The following is a 21,960-nucleotide window of genomic DNA, read 5'->3' on the forward strand; positions in this document are numbered from 1 at the left end:
TGTTGATCATCATAAATGGACCATGCTTTGGGTAATACTATTCAAGCACTACTTCTCCCAGCTGCTAGTTCAAATTACAGGGGAGGGAGAAAGAAAACAAACAAACAAAAAAGGCTGAGACAGAGGAAAACAGGAAGGGAGGGAAAGAACTGCAACTTTAATCTTCAAAAAAAAATAAAAGGTGTGTTCTGCTTTCTGTCTCCCCAAGTCTTCTCATATTGCAGCACTAATAATAACACCTCCAACTAAAAGTCAAATTTCATTAAGAATTCATAGCTTCTGGAAAGCTGTGAGGCTCTAAGAGCCCTTCAATGACTCAAGAGGAAATGCTTCTAAAAGGCTAAAGTAAGAGCCAAAGTTTGAGCCATGTCCCCAAAATCTCCCTGAGATGGGCTTCTATCCAAATGGATACAATAGCAATTTACTCTCTCCTCACTGTTCTTCTTTCAAAAACACCAAAAGAAAAATATATATATATCACATTCTCAGTGAATGGTCATCCTAATCATTTCAAAATGCAAATGCTTATAGAAGTTCGGAGCAGTGGCGATAATCACAAATCCCCACTAACAGTGTAGTGGTTGAAAAATCACTGGCGTGAGCCACCCCTTCAAAAGTTTTAATTTGCAATCAAGTCAAGAGCTGTTCTAGTGAAGCAAGAAGCAAGAAACTTCTGTCTGAGGGACAGAAGTTCAACCCAAAGTGGGAAGCAACGCAATAAGGGTGCCATGACAACTATCCAAGAGCCTAACACGTAAGGCTCATCTACCAAGTTTTTCAAGTTACCAAATGAGTCCACGCTGCCAAATCTCCTATAGGTAGTCTTTCTCAAACAAGCGATTTAGATCCTTTTAATGAAATATAATACTGAACACAGGAAGTAAACCTCCAGTTGTAACACCGTACTTACTCTCAACTATATTTTTAACATTTATTGAGCACCTATTGTGTGTACGTGCTACCCCATAAGGTTGGGAATGAGACGTAGTATAATTAATAAGACATCATTTGATGCCCTCAAAGGGACTCACAATCCAGCAGGGATGTAACCGTGAGTAAATAATTCCCAGACAGGAACAGAAGGAACATGGAATATTCCATTCTCAAGGTTCAAAAGAGAAATGAGAGCAAGGAAATAAAAGGAACATTTCTTTAGTGCTTTCTCCTTGCCGGGCACTATGCTAAGTTCTGTGTATTTGTTATTTATTGTTGGTCAACTATGTGGCTACTTTTCCATTATATCCTAGAAGCAGACTGCTGGAATGTAAAGCAAAGTTTTCACCATATGGCCATGATTTCCCCCATCAAGCAAACAAACAACAAAAATAACCTTCAGTTTCTTGAAGCCTTCCTCATTTCTAAGTTCATGGCTCTTTTTACTATAAAATACCTCCTTGTCAGGAAATAGGAAATGCCTTAGGGGTAAATACCCAATAGCAAATTCAGAATTCAAGAGAAAGAACACAGACTGTTTGCAGGTCTGTTACTTCATACTCATAACACCCAGAGGGCTCTCTGGGTGCCCCGTTCCCACCTAAAAATGTGTTCTCGAATGTAGGACCTAAAATGAAGTCAGGGTGAAACCTACACTTGCTTTGACATAAAACCACATCGAGAGCTAGCCCCACCCTCAGATCTAGTGTCTTGAGTTTTCCAACACTACTCCTCTCTCCAAGTCAAATGCCTGCACTGCAGGGGCACAGCAGGGTTTGCACCTGTACCATATTGCTGCGCTCCCTCTGAATATGGGCTTTGGGGAAAGAGACCCTCTCCTTTTTCCGAAGTACAAAACTGGTACACTGAGCACAGAGCTACGCAGTCTTTTCGGGGGTGCTCCTGATACCTCCTGGAGATAAGATGCTACTATTTTTGAACGCCTGATTGAGGTCCTGAGCTGCAGGATCCCGGGTCTTGAATGCAAACACTGACCACCTGCTTGAGTCAAAGGCAGAGTGGAAAATTTGGAAACAGAACCAAGCAATTTAACATTTTGCTTCAACTTCCAAATTACTGAGCGAGAAAACTGAGTAATACCTATCTACCTCTCAGGATGAGACAATTAATGAAGACTTTTGCCTTTTTCTAAAATTCTAAAAACCAATGCAAGTTGATGTTTTATATTCTGCCCACACTGCAGAAATTAATGGGTTTCCCTGTTCAGAATAAGCAATGAGGACTTTGTCCTAACTGGGAGGAGTCCAAAATGTGGTAAAAAAATTTTGCTGATCCCCTCTCAATTCATTTTAATTTTTGTCTGTTGCATGGTCCTGAAAGTTAATTTTCTGAAAGGGTAGCTTTATATATCACTATGAGTTTCTCAACTAATCTTTCTATGTGGGATTATAAAGTCAAAAATTGGTTGATTACAAGCAGGGAAATAATATTTTCTCTTTTGGCAATTGCTTCTTCTGATTAGATATATTGTTCTGTAAGTTATACTTGACCCTCTGATTACTCAAAATGAATAAAGACCTTAAATACCCTTTGGAACAATATATTCTCTTGATTTTTTCATAAAGTTAATAATAATAACAATAATAATAAATAACAGCAATATTAATAAGAATTAACTAGTTTAATTAAATGACACACTTTATCAATTAATCCAAATGGTGGTACATAACCCTTTTCTTCTGTTGTTTTTCTTTTTCATTTTTAAGATACCTTTTAAAGAAAGCCAGAATAATTGAGTAATTATATGTCCTACATGGCAAGACTTTGCTGGTGAGGGTATATTCTGGTAACTTTAGACAGCTGACAATTTTAATTGTAAAGTTATATCTGTTAGGATTACCTCTGAAAGCGTATTTCCTGTTGTATTCAGTTTATGTGAGATGAGCCCTTTGGATTAATTATTTCCTCCATACACAAACATCTATTTTCATGGTGGCTTGAAATGCAAACCTAATTTTACACAGTCACTTTTCTTTATAAGGAAGTGGATGACTCTAATGAACATGTACCCAGAGAGCATATGGTGATATAAAAAAGAAAAAGCTAAAAATAAAATTCAGGGTGAAGAGTTTCCCCAAGTGTGGTACAAGTAACAGGCATAATAAAACAAAATCATTGCAGGTGGCACATGGACAGACATTTTGTTTACATGGTTATCTATTTATTTGATTACCCCTTAGAGAAAACATATAACTAGTACAATAAACCCCCAAATTTTCTGGCCCAAAATGCTTAGAATAAGTAACAGGTATAAAAAAGTGAGTTGATTTAGGATAAACATTAAGAAAGTACTATTTGGGTGGTATTGAGATAAGGCGAACATTACAAAGTGTACTGAGAATGACTGGTAAACATGGGCACAGCAGTACAGAGTGCTACAGAACCTGGCCCGGGACCCTGGCTCAGCCATTTAATAGCTGTCAGATTCTGCATTTGTAAACACCTTCCCACAAGAGCCTGCTGGAAGAATTTTTAAAATCCACCTAAATCTTGTAGCGTGCTGCTGGTCACCTAGTAAACCCTCAATAAATGTCAGTTGTAATTACTCATCACAATAAAAGTCTCATCCCAAGGACTCACCTAGCAAAAAAGCAAAGCAAACCACTTGCACTGGGTGGTTATAGGCACAGAAGAGTATTATTAGTAAAATCATACATAGCTGTTTAATTTTTTTGAAGAAAAAATTGATGAAAACATCAAACAAATTGGTCCTTAATAATAACTCTTACATTTTTTAAGCTAAAAATATGTGTACTCTAGCTATTTATTATACAGCATTAACCTTAAGTTTCTTTTGCATAGCGATAGTGTTTTTTTCAGTCTTGACATCTTCTAAAGTGTTAAACATGGTATTTTCACCTAACTGGCTCTCGATATAGAAGTATGGAGACAGCTATCATATATATCGCTTCACTAATTTTGAAGATTTCCTTATCTACTATGACTTTGGAAGGAAGTAAATATTCAGAAAACACAGCTTTTAACTGATGTGTTTTTGCATTCTTGGTAAGGAAAATCCTCATATTTCATAAAACGTTACCAGAAGTTTTCTAAATATTCTCAATATTGTTATATTCTCTGTGCTGCATATATCTACCTTGTTTCTGAAATCATACATACAAAGTCCTAAAACATCAGTGACAATGTGTGATTACTTCAGCCCATTCATCTTTTCCAGCTCTACTTGCTCAGAGAGTATAGGTTCTTGTATGAAGGATAAAAAAAAAAAATCCTAGATCTTTTCCTGTATCTGTACTGGGCACTTCATACCTGATCAATAAATACTTGCTTACTAGGTGGTTTTCTAGCAGTCAGGGGTAAATCAGTCAGAGAGCAATCCCATATTCCCCCTGAGAGTCAGTGGTTAATCACTGTTATTTTTTTAATGTTTTAAAACCTTTTTTAGATAGACAGAAGGCATAGCAATGATACCCTTTCCTCCCCTGAATCACACTAAAACCCAGAGGAATTCTGATTAATGGCTAGCATCATGGGACCTTAATAAATGTCATCCAAACTGCTTTTTAGGTGATACTTGAAGATGAATGCCTATTATACTTACCTGCCTTTTAGGATTTATAAGGGTGGATGATTACATTTTTAGGCCTTCTAGCAGTGTTTCTGAAATATGGTCTAAAATGAGTAAATGAGGTACTTTAAAGAGAATTGTTTCTCCTCACTGAAGTCTGGTATGTAATAGCAGAAATGTGGAGACAATCAAATACTCATCAGTAGAGAGCTGGTGCACCATGGTATATGCCATGTAGCTCTGAATATAAATGAGGCAAATTTGAGTGTATTCATACCTCAGGGCATCCATGGTATAATGTGCAATCAATAAGAAGCAAGTATGAAGTGTTTGAACACAACCCCATTATATGCATGTATCTTGTCTGCCCATAGAAAAGCCACATAGAAAAGACACATACCACACTGTGCATAGGGGGTCCCTGATGACTGGAGTGAGGAGAACAAGAGGAGAGCTTTTAGCTTTTACTTTATGTATTCCTGTCATAAAATTTTACTATAATAAGAACTTTTAATAAGCATTTTCATTTTTATAACCTTTTAAAAACAAAAAATTGTGTTTTAATAAAGGTAGTCTTAGACTAGCATTATCTATTGCTTATATTTATTGCTATTCTACCAGAAGTCATTGTCTACACAGCCTCCTCCTTTACATATTTGTTTTTGTCTCCTCACTTGATAGCTCTAGAAAGACATGTTGCTCCATGGCCATACTCACTGGGCCCTTTTCTTCCAGTGTGGAAGAAAAACAGAGGATGACTTAGAACAAGCGTGGGCTTCCGTTTAAAGTCTAAAAGCAAGAGTTTGAATCTTAGTTCCATTATTTGCAAGTTCAAACTTTTGGTTGCAAGGAACAGAAACCCACTGAAGCTACCTGAAGTCGAGGGAAGGTTATTGTAAGACATTAGATCACACATGGAAATGAATTGCAGTTGGAGCGCCTGGGAGATGCAGGTGGAAGCTACGAAACTATCAGAGATTCAGCCACCCCCACTCAACTACATGCTTCCCTGTTCTCTACATCTCTGCAAAATAGTTTCCTTTCCCATGGTTTTGATGCCCAATAACTTATTTGCAAGCTACTTTTCTTGCTATGAAATCTACTCAGGCCTAGACTTCATGGGATCTTTCAGCTTCTTATAATTCTTGTGATCTCTTATTCCTGAGAGATCACACGAATCGAATGAGACAACATTTTGTTTAAAAGGCTCTCATATTTCTTGACACAATATACAGAAGATACCCAACTTCTTTAAACATCAGTATCTTCAACTGCAAAAGGTAAGTCCTAATCGTGTAACTGTAATAAGTTTTCTGTAAAATTCTTAGTGTGGTGCCTGCCATACAGTAATGCGTAATAAATGTTAGGTTATGTTCTTGTTACTGTTATTGTTATTATTAAATCCATCATGGTTATTAAGGATTTTAAGAAAATAAATGACCTGCCTCATCCAAGTGGGCAGACTTCATGCATGCCTCCATTTCCACATAGATTCTCAGAGAAGAGGACATCTTAGCACCTGATAGAGAAGTTCACAAGTGAAAATCTTGACAGATCTGTAAAACAATTTATCGTACATCAACAGTTCTTCAAGGCCATGCATGGAGACAGTAATGCATTTAAAGCAAAGGCAATCGAGATGCTTTCATTAAGCACCAACCAGAAACTTGCTTATAATGCAAGGGGGGAAAACCTGTGATGCTCACAGCCCTCTCTGTGTTTTGGTCCAGTGGAAAGGAATCTGACGAAGCACATAACAGGTAGTTCCCTGCCAAAGATGCCCAGGGAATTCAATAATGAACAGTTTCCAAACTGTGAAGTGACCCATTTCAGATCCACAAATGAGGAGGGCCTGGCATGAACTCTGGAGATGCTGTAACAGACACACAGACATGTTTTAATTTCATGTTTCTTATGAAATTAGCAAACAATGTGCTTAGTGATACTCTAAACATAACACGCTGCCATCTGATTAAGGCAACGTGTCAGCTCAGCTATCAACACTGAACATTTATTATGCTCAACGACATTCTTGTCTTAGCTCTCAAAATCACAGGTGTTTCAGCGAAGAAAAGTCAAGACAAAAGTGAGAAGTGAATGCTTTCACATATTTTTCTTCAAAGTTTGCAGCAACACAGTGTTTGACAGAGGGCTCTGACTGCTCAATTTGATGGCCATACAAACTTATAAAAGCTGAAGTACAAGGTTTCCCAGGGGACGACATAATGAAATAAATGCACTCATGAATATGCATGGCTGGAGGAGGCCATCTGTTCTCCACCAACCTCTTTTCTTCTGACAACTCACAAATACCCAGCCCCACCCCCATGCCTTCCCCACGTTCCAGAAAAAAGAGCCTTCATCCAAAGATTTTAAAAATCAGTGATGTTTCATCTCAGGCAAGAAACATAGTTACAAGAGAAATGCTTTTGTGGTCAGACTAAAAATAATAAATTAATAAATCAAAGAGTGCTTGTGCACACACCATGAACCTTGAAGTTCTCTGCTGCTCTCCCTTCCCTCAGGAATGAAGCTCTTGACTCTTCACCTAAACTGAAAGCCACATGGACCTGCCTCTTGGGCTACAAATATGAGAACAGGAGAAACTTCAATAACAGCAGAGTAGATAACACTCTATCATTCAGGAATTCCAAGTTAGTTCCAGTTGCTGTATATCCAAGTTCAGTATTAAGTATTTCCCCTGATCTCTTTGGAATTCTTTACTCATCACTAATTTTGAAGGCACAGGATGAGGCCAATCTCACTGTTCAAAGATGAAAAGAAAATTTTTTGAGAAATGAGAAAATATAGTTGAGAAAGAACAAGAGATAAGTTTCTTGGAAAAATTGATTACAAAATGATTAAAATTTTTTGGTCAACTGAATCATATTTGAAATGCATAAAGAACACTTTTGCATATTTATAGGATTCTTTTGGTAAATCTTTAATAAAGTGAATGCATATGAAAAGCATAATCATTCCTAATTCCTTTGCTTTGCAATTTCAGCTTTGAGAATATCTTGCCTTCTAAAAGCAAGGAATACTTCTAGTGAGTTTCTGTATTTCAGAAGAAAATAATCTAAGGTTAAACTCTTCTAACAACAAAATAGGACTTGGAGGGCTTCCCTGGTGGCGCAGTGGTTGAGAGTCCGCCTGCCGATGCAGGGGACACGGTTCGTGCTCAGGTCCGGGAAGATCCCACATGCCGCGGAGCGGCCGGGCCCGTGAGCCATGGCCGCTGAGCCTGCGCGTCCGGAGCCTGTGCTCCGCAACGGGAGAGGCCGCAACAGTGAGAAGCCCGCGTACCGCAAAAAAAAAAAAAAAAAATTGGACTTAGAAACAACAACATAGTCATAGCAGCAGCCCCTGTGTTGTATTAAATTTTCTCAAACTAGCCTGCTTACAGATACAGTCTGTAATAAACTGTTTTATCAGGAAACTGAAAACTATAGGAAAACAATATCTTAAATTCCCAAATGCAGTAAGAGAGATTGGAAAGAGCATATACGTTCCGGAATGAGAAGACCAAGCCTTAAACACCGTCTCTGTTTAGTTAACGGCAGTGTGACCTTGGACAATCCACCAACAGTTTCTAATACTCTATACTTTTATCTGTTGAACTGGAATAGCAATACCAACCTCATGGTGCTATTAGGATGATGTGATAAGGTAATAATAAATATGAAAGCACTCTATAAACTAAAAAGGACTTTCTAAAATAAGCCCGAAACACATGTCAAAATGAATTAATTTATAAATTACATTCCTAATAAAAATAAAATGCATTTACTGCCCAACCACTTCTCACCATCAGGTCTTCCCTAAATAGTCACTTATACAGAGTAAAACAATTTCACTAACCTTTGCTCTCGGTAGCCTGCTACAGTAGCAAGATACTGAAAATAACTTGAACTGTTAGAATTGTGCCCTACCTATATGAATCTTAAAAATGTTCCAGAACACCAGCACCACATCCTAAAAGGATGCTATCAAAGAGGAAGACAGTTCTGAGACCAGCTTGCAGAACTTATTTCACATCTCTGTGGTCAGCTGCCTCTCTCTGAGGATGAGTTTTGACTGGCATTGTCCAAAGGCCTCTTTGGGCTCTAAAATTCTGAGATTCTGAGAGAGCAGTTTGACAGGACAAGCACTGGGCCGGGACCCACCAATTGGCTATGTGGTTTTGGATGAAGCAAGTTAAAGAACTTCCCTGGGCATTACTTCCCCCATGTGTAAAGTAAGGGGTTTGAGCCGTGTATCTTCTGAGGTCCCTTCAGCTCTGACACCATATGCTGCTGTAACACAGTTGAAGTGGAGACGGGGATCTGAGGACAAACTGCCTGGTGCGACATAAATTGCTTCCAAGGCTTAAAACAATGTAGGCAGGGCCTCTATAATTAAAAACAAAAATCTCATCTTCTTTTGTGGCATTAAGGCAGAACTTGAGACTTGTGTAAGCGATATGATTCTTCTTAAGGGGTCTAGAGAAAACATGTCACAGTTTAAATTTTTTTAAAAGACAGAGTGTCTTGTTCTTAATTAAAGAACAGAGAAATGCTACATCCTTGGAATAATCTCAGCCAGCTCTATAAAGCTTTTCACAATTGGAACATCAAAAATATATTTTCCAAATACTTCAAAGTTGTACACAATACAGCTTTTATCCAAGGGAGATGGTGAAACTTCAGTTTGACAGAAATGCCAAATTTTGATGGTTTGATGATTTGTTTCAATTGTGAAAATCTTTCTAAATTAGATCAGTTTCCAGAATGTACATTTTAATACTGTCCCAGATCCTGTACCAAAAAAGTCATTTAAAAGTAATTTAATATAAGGTTTTATGACAAAGGGACAAATGACCACTTCAAAAAGAGACGCTGTAGCCATAAAAGGACTTTGACGTGCACAGGACGCACCCCAGAATCTCTACTCCATGTTAATCCTAACTCCATAGCACACACTGAAAAAGAATTTGTATAAGATGCAAAAGTGGGCAAAGTCAATGATAATATTTTATAGACCTGCTACTTATTATTTATTTGGAATGCATTTCTTATGGGACTGGAAGCTTGAGTAAAGTAAAGCCTTAGTCAATGAAATACTCGTAGCGAATGGGTACAGAATACAATTCAACATTTGGCATTGAAATCCAGCCTGGATTCTGTCAGGAACTGCTCAGTTTTATGCATTTCATTCTAAATTCATTAGTAAAACAAAGTGGAGAGGGATATCTAGAATACAACCTCTCTCTTCTTTTGAGACCACTTAAAAAAAACTAGCTTTATTGATGTGCAGTTTACATAACATAAAACTGTTTTAAGTACACAATTTAAAACTTTTGGCAAATTTAGAGTTGTACAAATATCATTATAATGCAGGTTCAAAACTTTTCCATCGCTCTGAAAAGACCTCTCATGGCCATTGTGCAGTCAATCTCACTCCCTGCCTGGGCAACCGCTAATCTGCTTTCTTTCTATAGATTTGCCTTTTCTGGATATTTCACCTAAATAGAATCATACAATATGTAGCCTTTTGCTCTGGCTTCTTTAATATTTCTGAGGACCATGCATGTGGTAGCATATCTGTATTTAGTTTCTTTTAATTGCTGAGTTGTATTCTACTGTATGGATATAGCACATTTTCCTGATCACCTGTTGACAGATATCTGGTGTGTTTCTACTTCTTGGCGCTTATGAATAATGGTGCCATGAACATTTGTGTGCAAATCTTTGTAGTCTTTATATCAAGATAGGTTTCATTTCCTTAGGGTAGTTATCTAGGTGCAGAATAGCTATGTCAAATGGTAAGAATATATCTAACCTTTTAAGAAACTGACAAACTGATTTCTAGAATGGCTATAGGATTTTACATCCTATGGATGTAAGGAATCCAGTTTCTTCACATCCTTACCAGTACACATTACTGTCTATCATTTTAATTAAAGCCATTTTAGTGAATGTGAAGTAGAATATTATTTGATGATAATTTGCTTTTCCCTAATAACTAATGATGTGGTGCATTTTTTCATATGCATATTACTCATTTGTGTTTCTTCTTTAATAAAATATCTATTCAAATCTTTTGTCCAATTTTAATCAGGTCATTTGTCTTACTGGTGAATTGTAAGAGTTCTTTATATATTCTAGATACAAGTCCTTAATCAGATACATTCTTTGGAACTACTTTCTTCCAGTCTGTAGCTTATCTTTTCATTTTTTAAATTGTGTCCTTTGAGGGACAAAAGTTTTTAATTTTGATCGAGTTTGATTTATCAATTTCTGTTATGGATCATGCTTTTGATGATGCATCTAAGTAGTCATTTCCTAACCCAAGGTCACCAATATTTTCTTCTAAAGTTTCAGTTTTAGTTCTTACATTTAAGTCTGATTCATTTTGATTTTATTTTTGTGTACGGTGAGACTTGAAGATCTAAATTCATCTCGTTCCACGTACATACATAATTGTCTCAACATTATTTGTTTAAAAGACTATAATTTTCCCCAACTAAATTTCCTTTGCCCCTTTGATGAAAATGAATTGACGATATATATAAGCTCACTCATTTTAAATGAGTCAATAGGGAATAGTGCTTAAAGAGTTCAGACTGTGGATCCAAACCACCTGGGAAGGAACCTTAATTCTGCCCTTTAGAAGGTATACGGCCTGGGCAAGTTACTGAACCTCTCTGTGCATCACAGTTCTTCTCTGTAAAAGGAGGATAATAACAGTACCTGGTTCCCGGGACTGTTCTGAGGATTAAATGAGATCATACATGTAAAGTACTTACATGAGGACCTGGAACAGAGTAGTAAATGCTCAGTAGTTGAGAGCTGTCATTACCATCTCCTCTGGGGGCAAAGACAAGAAACCAGGCAGCGTTTTTGTTTCTTAGGGTACAAATTGGAGCCAACTGGTCAAAATTCAGTTGATGACTGGGAGGTGTGAGTGAAATCCCTGGGGCGGACTCCACTTTTTACTCTGTCATGCTATCTACTCTCCCCTTATTGTTTCATCTTATTTTCTTTTCTATATTCTCAGCTTTATTCAGGTACCAAGGTGACTTTTTAAACTAATCTCCTCTCCAGACTCCCCTGCAGCTAAGAGTTGCTTTGTTGACCCAGTTTTGGCCAAAGAAATATAAGCAGAATAAACTATGCGGGGTTCAGAGAAAGCTATTGATTTCTTGATAGAAAGTAGCCAAATTCAACTGGCATGACTCTTTTCAACCACCCCTCTTCATCCTGCTTGGAACATAGTCAAAATGCCTAGATGGGGAGCAGCCCTCTTGCAGCAAGATTTACGTTAAGCATGATGGAGCAGAAAGTTAGAAGCTGCCTTGATCAGCTGCAGCAATGCGGGATTGCCTTCCTCTGACTTCCTGTATCGCCTTGCTACACTTGTAGCAGCTACTTGCAATTGCATGTCTACTGTGGGCAAACGACTTTGTGTGCCCCTCCAAACACTATAAAAAGTTCTGTAAAATAAGTTTTACTATCTCCACTATACACTGAGAATCAAATAAGTTTAAATTAGGTGTCTGAGGACAGGCAGCGGTGAAGAGGTCGGGCTGGGCTCAAGTGGGTGAGCCTGGCTCAGAGTGTGCCCCTGTCACTGCAGAAGTGTTCATGTGCTGTACCCAGCAAGCAAGAGGACTTACCAGGGCAGGAATGTGTGTCTCTTTGTATCACACACTCAGCCTAACTCCTTATACAAAACAGGCAAGGTGTTTTGCCTCGTAAAGCTTACAGCCAAGTCTTTACATTTTAAGCAGATATTTTTCTTCAGGGAAATTAGCAGTTGGCTGCAAACAAAGTTTCTGGTAATCATTTTTAATCAAAATGGCCAAGTAATTGACTATCGGCGGCTGTGCAAGCTCCACAGATAAATGGTTAGCAACAGAGTAATTAAAAGCATGTAGGAATTCACTTCACAGAAATCACCCTTAGGTGGAAAGTAATCCAAACATTCCCCCTGTTCTCTCCAACTCAGCTGGTGCCCTTTCCCTGCAAAGAATATTAATTGTACCGCTCACGCCTTCTAGAATATGAAAGGTTCTAAATAAACGTATAGTCTATAACTCAGATAGAGTGGCTTAAAAAAAAATGTTTATTATTGTTGTTGTTTTGGTTTGCTTTGGTTGGTTTTGAAGAATAGTTTCACTTTCCCAAGCAAATATCCTGAAAGGTGTTAAGATCCTCAGGAAAAAGTTTCCATGGTCAATTTCGGAAATAGTCTTTCTTAGAAATTATTCATTCACATTAGCATATAAAAGGTTCCGGGGGATAAAAACTTTTTAACTTTGCTTAACTCAGTGTTTCCCAAATTTATTTGATACAAGAATTAATTTATTTACAATACCTATGGATATTTGTGGGAGAAGAGTCTAGGAGTTGCTATTTTAGGAGAATTAAAAGAATATCCCAGCTGGTTTGTTTAACTATTCGCTCCATCTAGGCCAGGAGTCAGCAAACAACAAAAGTTGGCCAGTCATCTGTTTATACATGGCCCAGGGGCTAACAATGGTTTTTACACTAATAAACAGTTGTAAAAACAAAAACAAAACCACAAGGAATATGCAGTGGAGACCTATGTGACTCAGAGGCCTAAAACATTTACTATCTAGCCCTTTATAACTAACATTTGCCTGCCCCTACCCCAGGACATTAAAATTTTAAAAATTAAATCCATATATCCTGAATACATAAAGTATGGTTAAGAAAAGGGGAGCGACGGTGGAGGGAAGGAAGGAACAAGCCTAGTGTCTAAAATGTAGTGTGTGGTGTAACACAAGCAGTAACCCTTAGGACTGCGCAGAATAATTTTCTACCATCTTCTATTTGACAACCCAAAGTATTCTCTCATCCAGAGTAAATGTGTCTTGTTCCTTCACCTTTCCTCATATGTGTCTGAGTCTCCTGGCCACCATGATCCTTTCTCTCTAAATATGTTCCTGTTGGTCCATGTCCCTCTGCAACAATGGTACCCAGACCGGCTGTTATTCTACTGAAATCCCATGGAGGCCAAGTAGAGCAGGTCTTCCTCTCTGGTCCTCCAGACCAGAGGACACACAGTGGCTAACTACATGCCCAGTTACACACATGGGTGTCTTTTTTGAGACTTGCCCAATGTTTTAAAATATAGTAAAATCACACGTTAAAGTTCAGACTTTCAGTTTTTCGTGGAGGAAGGACTACATGGGAAGATCTGGCAGCATCAGGCCCGCGTTTCCCCATGCCACAGTCAGCTGGAGCTGAGTAGCAGCTACCCCCTTGAGACAGGGTAGCTCTCTGGTTCACCACAGTCCCTACCACTCCCTAGCATTGACAACAAGATGGTTCCCCTCCTTAGCATGTCCTGACTGGTCCCGGAGGCAGTTGAGTCGTATGTAGCCTATGCTGCCCCTCACCCCTGATGGCCTAGTTCTAGAAGTAGTCATTTAGATATCTATATATTTTCAAATCATTTGTTAGCAGAGAATAGGCCTAAAAGAAGCGATACATTGGCATGAAGTTGTGATGCGGAAAAAGCTCAGGAATAGAGCCTGGCTGGCCTGGTGGTTTAGACTGGCCTCAGTGAAGAGGTGTGCTACACAACTGGGGATGAGTGGGTAGGGAATGTTCAGAACAAGAAAGAAAATGGCAACCTAAAGCAGAGGCCAAGCGGAAAGAGCAGTGGACTAGGGACGCAAATCCCTGGCTTCCATTTCCCACTTCCATTTAATCTACTGTGTGTTATTGGGCAGCTTGCTTAGCTGCAGCCAGGGGTTCGGCCAGCTCTTCTACAAACTGCAGGAAGGGAGCACCTAGCCTTGCCTTCCCTGGTTTGTCAGCACCTGATAAAATCAAGTAATAGATGAGATGTGGAAACGCTTCAATATCTATAAAGTGTAACACACAAGTAAAGCGTCATTAATCTTCTACTTTCCAATTTGGCCTAAGGCTGACCTGGTAGAAAAAAATCAAAAGCAAAAACAAAACAACTAAAAGATTTAGAAAAATCCACAAACTAAAAGAGCTAAGTCCCTCTAGGACTAAGACATCCGTCTTTTACACTGTAAACAGTGAGCTGTTAAAAGGCACAGATGGACCCAGCATGAACCGCTAAAGATGGATAAGGATGGTCGTATATTTACCAAGAGTTTCTGACCAGCTAGGTTTTTTGGCACAAGATACCAGCCTCTTGGACTCAGACTGTCAGAGGCGAGGTGTGAAGTAGTTTGAGACTATCTGGCCACCACTGAGATCAACAGGGTTCCAATGGAAGATTTGGAAAGGGCTTTTCAGTCTAGCCTTGGTTTTAATTCTCCCTGCTCAAGTTCTTCCACATTTCCACATAAGTAAGTTCTACAGTGACTATCTGCCTCTCTCTGACTCTCCAAGGAGATCTGGGTTGTTCAGAACAACTCCTGCATTCACACCTTCTTGAAGTCTGGTGCCAAGGACAGACACATCCATAAGAACACTACTTGCTACACTCTCAGGAGGGATCGAAGGATACACTGTGCCGTGTTGTTGTAAAAGACAAAAGGAAAATTCTGAAAACTCAAAGCAGGAGAAAATATTCCTGTTGGGAACGATTCAAGCTCAAAACCCATCCCAAAGTCATGCATTTCAGTATGAGTACCTAATTAGAGATTTCTCCTGACTGTAAGTTCATTTGACAATTTTCCCATGCCTAAAGCATTGTTCACTTTAGAATAACTAATGGTTATTGAGCCAATTCTTTTCCTGCAGAGTTGACCTCAAGCTAAGGTTTTAATGTGAGGACTGTACTATAGCACAAAAGCTGTTCTCACACTAGTTCTGCAAACCATATAGAAAGAGTTCTTTGCAGAAGAAGGGAAGCTAAATGGGAGGCTCATTTGGACTCAAAGTATGAAAGAATGATCCACAGTCATCAGAGCTGACAGAAGATGCACTTTTTGCTTTAAGAGGCTATGCTCAAGTAGAGTGGAACAAACTTTTGCCCTGGGGATGTAAAAGAGAATCAAACATCCAATAGAGTGATACACTAGAATCTAGATGACTTTCCAGGTTCCTTCCATCTCTTTGATGCCAATGTTTTCTGTTTTATCCTTGGATAAGAGTCTTGATCCAGGAGCTGGCTTGCATCAAGTAAGGCCAAGGCACGCACAACCAGCAGAAAATGGCTGCAGTTCGATTTGGAGGGTGATGCAGGTGTTCTCTGCCCCACATAAACATGCCCGCCACTCTAGCAGACTGAACTTGAAAATAACAGTTTAACAGAATGCCAGGTTTGGTCTGCATATTTTAACAGAACTGTAGATAAAGTTGGGTGTTACTAATAGTAGGATGTTCAAATCCATATTCAACGAGTCAAAGGAGAACAGGCTGTGATGGTTAATTTTTTTTTTTCTCAGTTTGACTAGGTCATGGGGTACCCAGATTAAACATTATTTCTGGGTGTGTCTCTCAGAGTGTTCCTGGATGACATTAGCATTTAGATCAGTATACTCTGTAAAGTAGATGGCCCTATTGTCATCCAATCCACTGAAGGCCTGAATAGAACAAAAGAGGGAAGGAAGGAGGAATTTGCCCCTCTTTGCTTGCTGTCTGCTTGCTTGAGCTGGGACATGTGTATTCTCCTGCTCTTAGACTGATTCACACCATCGGCTGCCCTAGTTCTCAGGCGTTTGGTCTTGGACTAGAATTACATCACTGGCCTTCCTGTGTCTCCAGCTTGCAGATGGCAGATTGTGGGATTTCTCAGACTCCATCATAGCATGAGACAATTCTTCATAATAAATAAACCTCTCCTATACATATCTCCTCTTGGTTCTGTTTCTCTGGAAAGTCCTGACTAATACACAGGCAGACTTCCTCTAAAACAGAAAGCATTAATGAAGGGGAGAGATGGTATGGATAATGAAAACGATAGTAATTTCTATTATGTGCCAAACACTATACTAGATGTGTTACATAAATGACCTCGTTTAATTCTCACTATTACCCACCCACCCCCATTTTAAATATAAATAAATGACGTCTCAAATAGGCTAAGACACTTTCTCAAGGAATAAGCCCCAGGTATATAATTCCAACTAAGACACTGGGATTCTTGCCATGAAGCAACAGTGTTATGGGCAAGAGAGGAGAGGTCAGATATGAGATGGTAGTACAGGATGAGGACACTGGAAATGTGATGCTAGGTAAGAAAAATCTCAGCATTTTAGACAACTTGGAACAAGCCACAGAGCCCTCTGGGCATCAATGCCACACCTTCCTAGAGTGTACAAAGTGTGGAGTAAACCCATAGCTTCCAGGCAGAGACTTTCTTTTCAACATCAGTCTCTACCTCCATTCTATGCCCCATCTTGGGAATCTAAAAGTTGTAGAAGCCTGAAAAGGAAACAAAGCGAATCCTGCAGAGGTTTAGGGAGACCAACTAGGGGACCAACACAGGTCAGTATACACCATGACAAGGGCCTCCTAAGCTGAGGTCATCAGGAATGTAAAAGAAGGAACAGATGTGAGGCGTTGAAGAGGAAAAAGTATTAAGAGTCTCCTGGCTGGTGGCAGATCAGACAACAGAGCAGGGAAGAAACCAGAGACAAGACGGTCTCCAAGTAGCCCTTGTAGGTAGAGGCTGTGCTACAAGCTCCATGAAGACAGAACTCCTGTCTGCTTCAGTCACTGTTTCCACAGTATCTAACACAGCACGATAAAGATTTATTTTTAGTTTTTGAGTATGAATGATTGAAAGATCTTTGGTAACACTGAATGAAAATTTATAGCAATTGATTTCATGAGAACTGAGGGAGAGGGGAAAGATGGCGATTCTGCTTGAGACATTACTCAGTTTTAGATATACTGAAAAATAAAGCCCAAATCGGCACTAGCTTAGAAATTACTTGTTATTCAAAAGGAGAACAAATATAAATGCCCTGAAATGGTTCTCTCTCATCTCAGGTTCAGTGGGGTTTTGCTAATCCATTGGGCACTTAAACTTGTGCAGCAAATGACTTCAAACTTTTTGGGAACCACACTGGACCATACCTGTTTCCTCCAGTACATATTCCTATCCAGGATTCATTCAACCAATATTTATTGTGCAAGGCCCAAAGGAAGTACTCAGGATGATTCAGTCATGGAGACTACCCTTTGGAAGCTAACAGCCTAATGAGGAGATGAGTCAGATCCATAAGTGAACAGAAATGATATTCAGAATACTTAACAAATAGTAGAGTCTGATGATGGATGTTCACTAAACTTATGGTGGTAATCATTTTATGATGTATATAAGTCAGATCATGATGCTATACACCTTAAATTTATACAGAAAAAGGATCGTAGACCCTGACCCACCAGAATAGATTCCTGCTATAGAATTGCATCAGGGTGTTGGAGGATCCTAGACAAGCCAGGCATTACTTCTTTAGTTGGGAGATCCAAGGGTGCTTGGAGAGAACCAGGGTTAGGGAACACTCAGGGAGTTTGGAAAGAAACTATTTACCCACTGATTCAAAAGCATTTCAATACTATAGCCACTGGTACATAGAATTAGCATACACCAGTTGATTATCAACCCTGTGAATAATATTAACAGAGATAATAAATGTATCAGGTAGCTACTGCTGCCTAGAAAACCGCTCTAAGACACTGGCTTTAAATAATGGCCATTAATTATTATGCTTCACAATTGACACATGGTTCAATTCATCTTGGCTGCGTCCTCTCATGTGTTTTTGAGTCAACTGGGGCCTCTATAATGGGTTGGGATTAGCTGAAGTTGCTTCAGTTGGGGAAGCTCTGCTCTGCATGTCTCTCTTCTTCCTCTGGGATGAGTGGGAGAGTCTCCTCATAGTTGTAGCACAGGTGAAAGAGTCAGGTCCAATCAGTAGGTATTTTTCATCTCTCTGCTTGCGTCATTTCTGCTAAATCTTATTTTCAAAGCAAGTCTCATGGGAAAGCTCACGGATACAGGAGGGGGTTACTGATGGAGTCTACCCCAGCAAACATCTCTTTTACTGTCTGTTCTGTATCCATTCTTACTTCTGGAAAAGGCACCTTAACTCTGTTTTACAAAAACACTCTTCCTTCACTTTTGGTCCCTGTGTGGTTGGCTCTACCTCCCAGCTCCCAAGTGTGGCATCAGTCTCAGATCTGCACAATGACAGCATTCCATCCACTGCGGCCATGGTCATTGGTTCAGAAATAGGCATGTGACCCAAGCCAGGCCAATGAGATTAAATTCTAGGAATCTTGTTGGCGTTATTGGGAAAGAGATGTCTCTTTCTGAGGGAAGTTACTGAGATGCTAGAACATAAACCTAGAGCTTCTGGTAGCCATCTTTCTACAATGAGAAGAGAACCTTGAGAAAGATGTCAATTCAAGGAACACAGTGAGAGGTAGAGCACAAAACACTGAATCAGTTGTTATATTTTGATCTGCTTCCCGCTGTGCCTGCATCAGTCACTCCTGAGATTTTTAGGTATATATATCAATATTTCTCCCTTTTTCCCCTAAACTAGTTTGAGTTAGGTTAGAGAGGCATAAAGCCATTATGGAAAGTAAATGTTGAGTAAATTTGTTTGGCCAGCAGGATTGTGCTAAGCTATTTAGAAAAGTTGTCATTTGAGCTAACCACAACCTTGTTTAATATTTTGATTTTTATTAGTGACTAGGGAACCCTTTAAATTCTCTCCTTTCCCTGGAACAGGTAATTTATATTAAAAGGTCTAGCAACAGGAGACATGTTTTGAAAAACGAGTAGTTGGACACATCTTCCATTTCTTTTTGGCAAATTTTAGCATAGAATGAGATCTCTCCAGTCAACACCTTAGTTAATTTTCCAGCTGGTCTAACAATGTATTTAAGGAACTTGCTTCCTAAAAGATTAGTTGAGCCCCACTGAGTTAGGGAGACAATGTAACCCAATTGCTAGGCACTTAATCTATTCATTATGTATATTTTCATTCTTAATTTTTTTCCAAGGACCAACTGAAGCATGAGAGATAATATAACTTTCTTAAGCAATTGCTTTCAAGCTCTGATGACAAAGTTCCAAGCATAGATTTCAACACAGTTTTTCTCAAAGTTGTCAAATGGAATTCAGCTTAGAATCTTTTCTAAAGGATGCTCCTTCTCCCAAACAGAATTCATATCCCAATCAAAGTGACCCACACTTGGTCTTGCTCACATTTAGACATCTTTCCATATATTCTGTACCTCTTTAAAATATCCTCTAGGACTGAAAATTTAATACATTACCGAAAAACCACTTAACAGACACTCATATATCATCCCAACTGTTCCACTCAAATGGATAATATTGACTATTCTGTTGATGCTGATGCTAATCTTGGAGATGAAAAAAATATCAAGGGGGAATATCTGTACACTTTTGCGAATGCTCCTAAAACAACCATGGTAACAATTCCCACAGCAACGTTAATATCCCAAGCTAACAGACAGAAAAAGAAATAAGCACACATACATTCCTTAGGCATACCATACCCCATTTTGAGACACTGAAGCATAAACCTTTACTCATGTGTTTGTGTGTGTGTGTGTGTGTGTGTGTGTGTGTGTGTGTGTATTTTCTTCAAACTCAAATATAAAAATTATCCTGCAAGTCTCAATGATGTGGAGGACCGTGTTGGTAATCACCAGCCACATCCTCTACTTCCTAAGCTTAAATATCCTGATAATCACCTTCATATGTACCCCCTCCACCCCACCCCAACTCACATACACACACTCTACCAATCTTGGTGGTTTAGCAGTTTCCATAGTCCTCAGAGCACAGGCAGGTACAGGTCCTTTTGTTCTGGGCAGCCCCTTCTCACATCTGCAACTGCTGCACTGTTGCCAAATTTAGAAATCAGTCATCATTTGGCTAGAGGAAATATTTTGGAATACTTAAGCTGACGTTGGATTCACTTTCCTTGCAATTAACACTCAGAAGATAACGCTGCAAAATGCCATCTGTGACGTCCCCTACCCAGTTTTGCCTACTTTTTCTCCATATTCTCCTCAATATTTGTTAACTCATGTCTTTTTACAATAGACATTCCAACAGATGTGAGGCGATATCTCATTGTGGGTTTGATTTGCATTTCCCTGATAGTGATGTTGAGCACCTTTTCTTGTACATGTTAGTCATTTCACATCTTCTTTAGAAAAGTATTTTTTCACATCCTTTACCCATTTCTAATTTGATTATTTTTTGTGGTTTTTATGGAGTTGTATGAGTTCCTTACACATTTCAGATATTGATGCTTTATGAGATACATGGCTTGCAAATATTTTCTCCAGTTCCATAGTTTGCCTTTTAATATTGTTGTTTCCTTTGTTGTGCAGAAGCTTTTCAGTTTGATATAGTCCCACTTGTTTATTTTTACTTTTGTTGCTCGTGCTTTTGGTGTCATATCCAAAACTCATTGCCAAGACCCAGGTCAAGGAGCTTTTCCTTATGATTTCTTCTAGGAGTTGTATGTTTTCCAGTCTTACATTTAAGTCTTTAATCAATTTGAGTTAATTTTTTGTGAGTTATATAAGATATAAAGGGTCCAGTTTCATTGCTTTGCATGCTGATGTCCAGTTTTTCCAACCCCATTGTGTGTTTTTGGCACCCTTGTCAAAGATTAGTTGACCATAGATTTGTGGGTTTATTTCTGGGCTTTCTATTCTGCTCCACTGTTTTATGTGTCTATTTTCATGCCACATTTTTATACTCTTTTGACTACTAAAGATTTGTAATATAGCTTGAAATCAGAAAGTGTGGTACCTCCAACTTGTTCTCCTTTCTCAATATTGCTTTGTCTACTTGGGGTCATTTATGGTTCCATACAAATTTTGGGATTTTTTTTCTATCTCTGTGAAAAACACAGTTTAAATTTTGATAGAGATAGCATTGAAGCTGTAGGTCTCTTTGGGTCATATGAAAAATTTAACAATATTAATTCTTCCAATCCAAGAACATGTGATATCTTTCCATTTATTTGTGTCTTCTTCAATTCCTTTTCTCAATGCCTTACAGTTTTACAGGTCTTTTACCTCCTTGATTAAAAGTATTTTATTTATTTGATGCCACTGTAAATGAGATTACTTTCTTAATTTCTTTTTCAAATAATTCATTGTTAGTATATAGAAATGCAACAAATCTTTGTATGTTAATTTTGTATCCTGCAACTTTACTAAATTTGCTTATTAGTTCTAACAGTTTTTTGGTGGAGTATTTTGGATTTTCTATATATAATATGTCATCTGCAAACAGAAACAATTTTACTTTTGCCTTTGCAATCTGGAGGCCTCTTATTTCTCTTGTTGCCTAACTGTTCTGGCTAGGACTTCCAGTACTATGTGACTATAGGTGGCAAGAGTGGATACCATTGTCTTCTTCCTGGTCTTAAAACAGCTTTCAGGTGTTACTGCTGAGTATGATGTTAGCTGCTTGTCAGATCTGACCTTTATTATGTTCAGGTACATTCCTTTTATATCTATTTTTTGAGAGTG

General features: G+C 38.7%; 1 long non-coding RNA gene across 4 annotated transcripts in view; it reads right to left on the reverse strand.

The window, feature by feature from the left end:
• LOC137232677 (uncharacterized) overlaps window positions 1–21,960 on the reverse strand; it is a 920,890-nt gene that overhangs the window by 314,072 nt on the left and 584,858 nt on the right. The window lies entirely within an intron of this gene.

Source organism: Pseudorca crassidens, chromosome 10 (genome assembly GCF_039906515.1).
Source record: "Pseudorca crassidens isolate mPseCra1 chromosome 10, mPseCra1.hap1, whole genome shotgun sequence".
NCBI lineage: Eukaryota > Metazoa > Chordata > Mammalia > Artiodactyla > Delphinidae > Pseudorca > Pseudorca crassidens.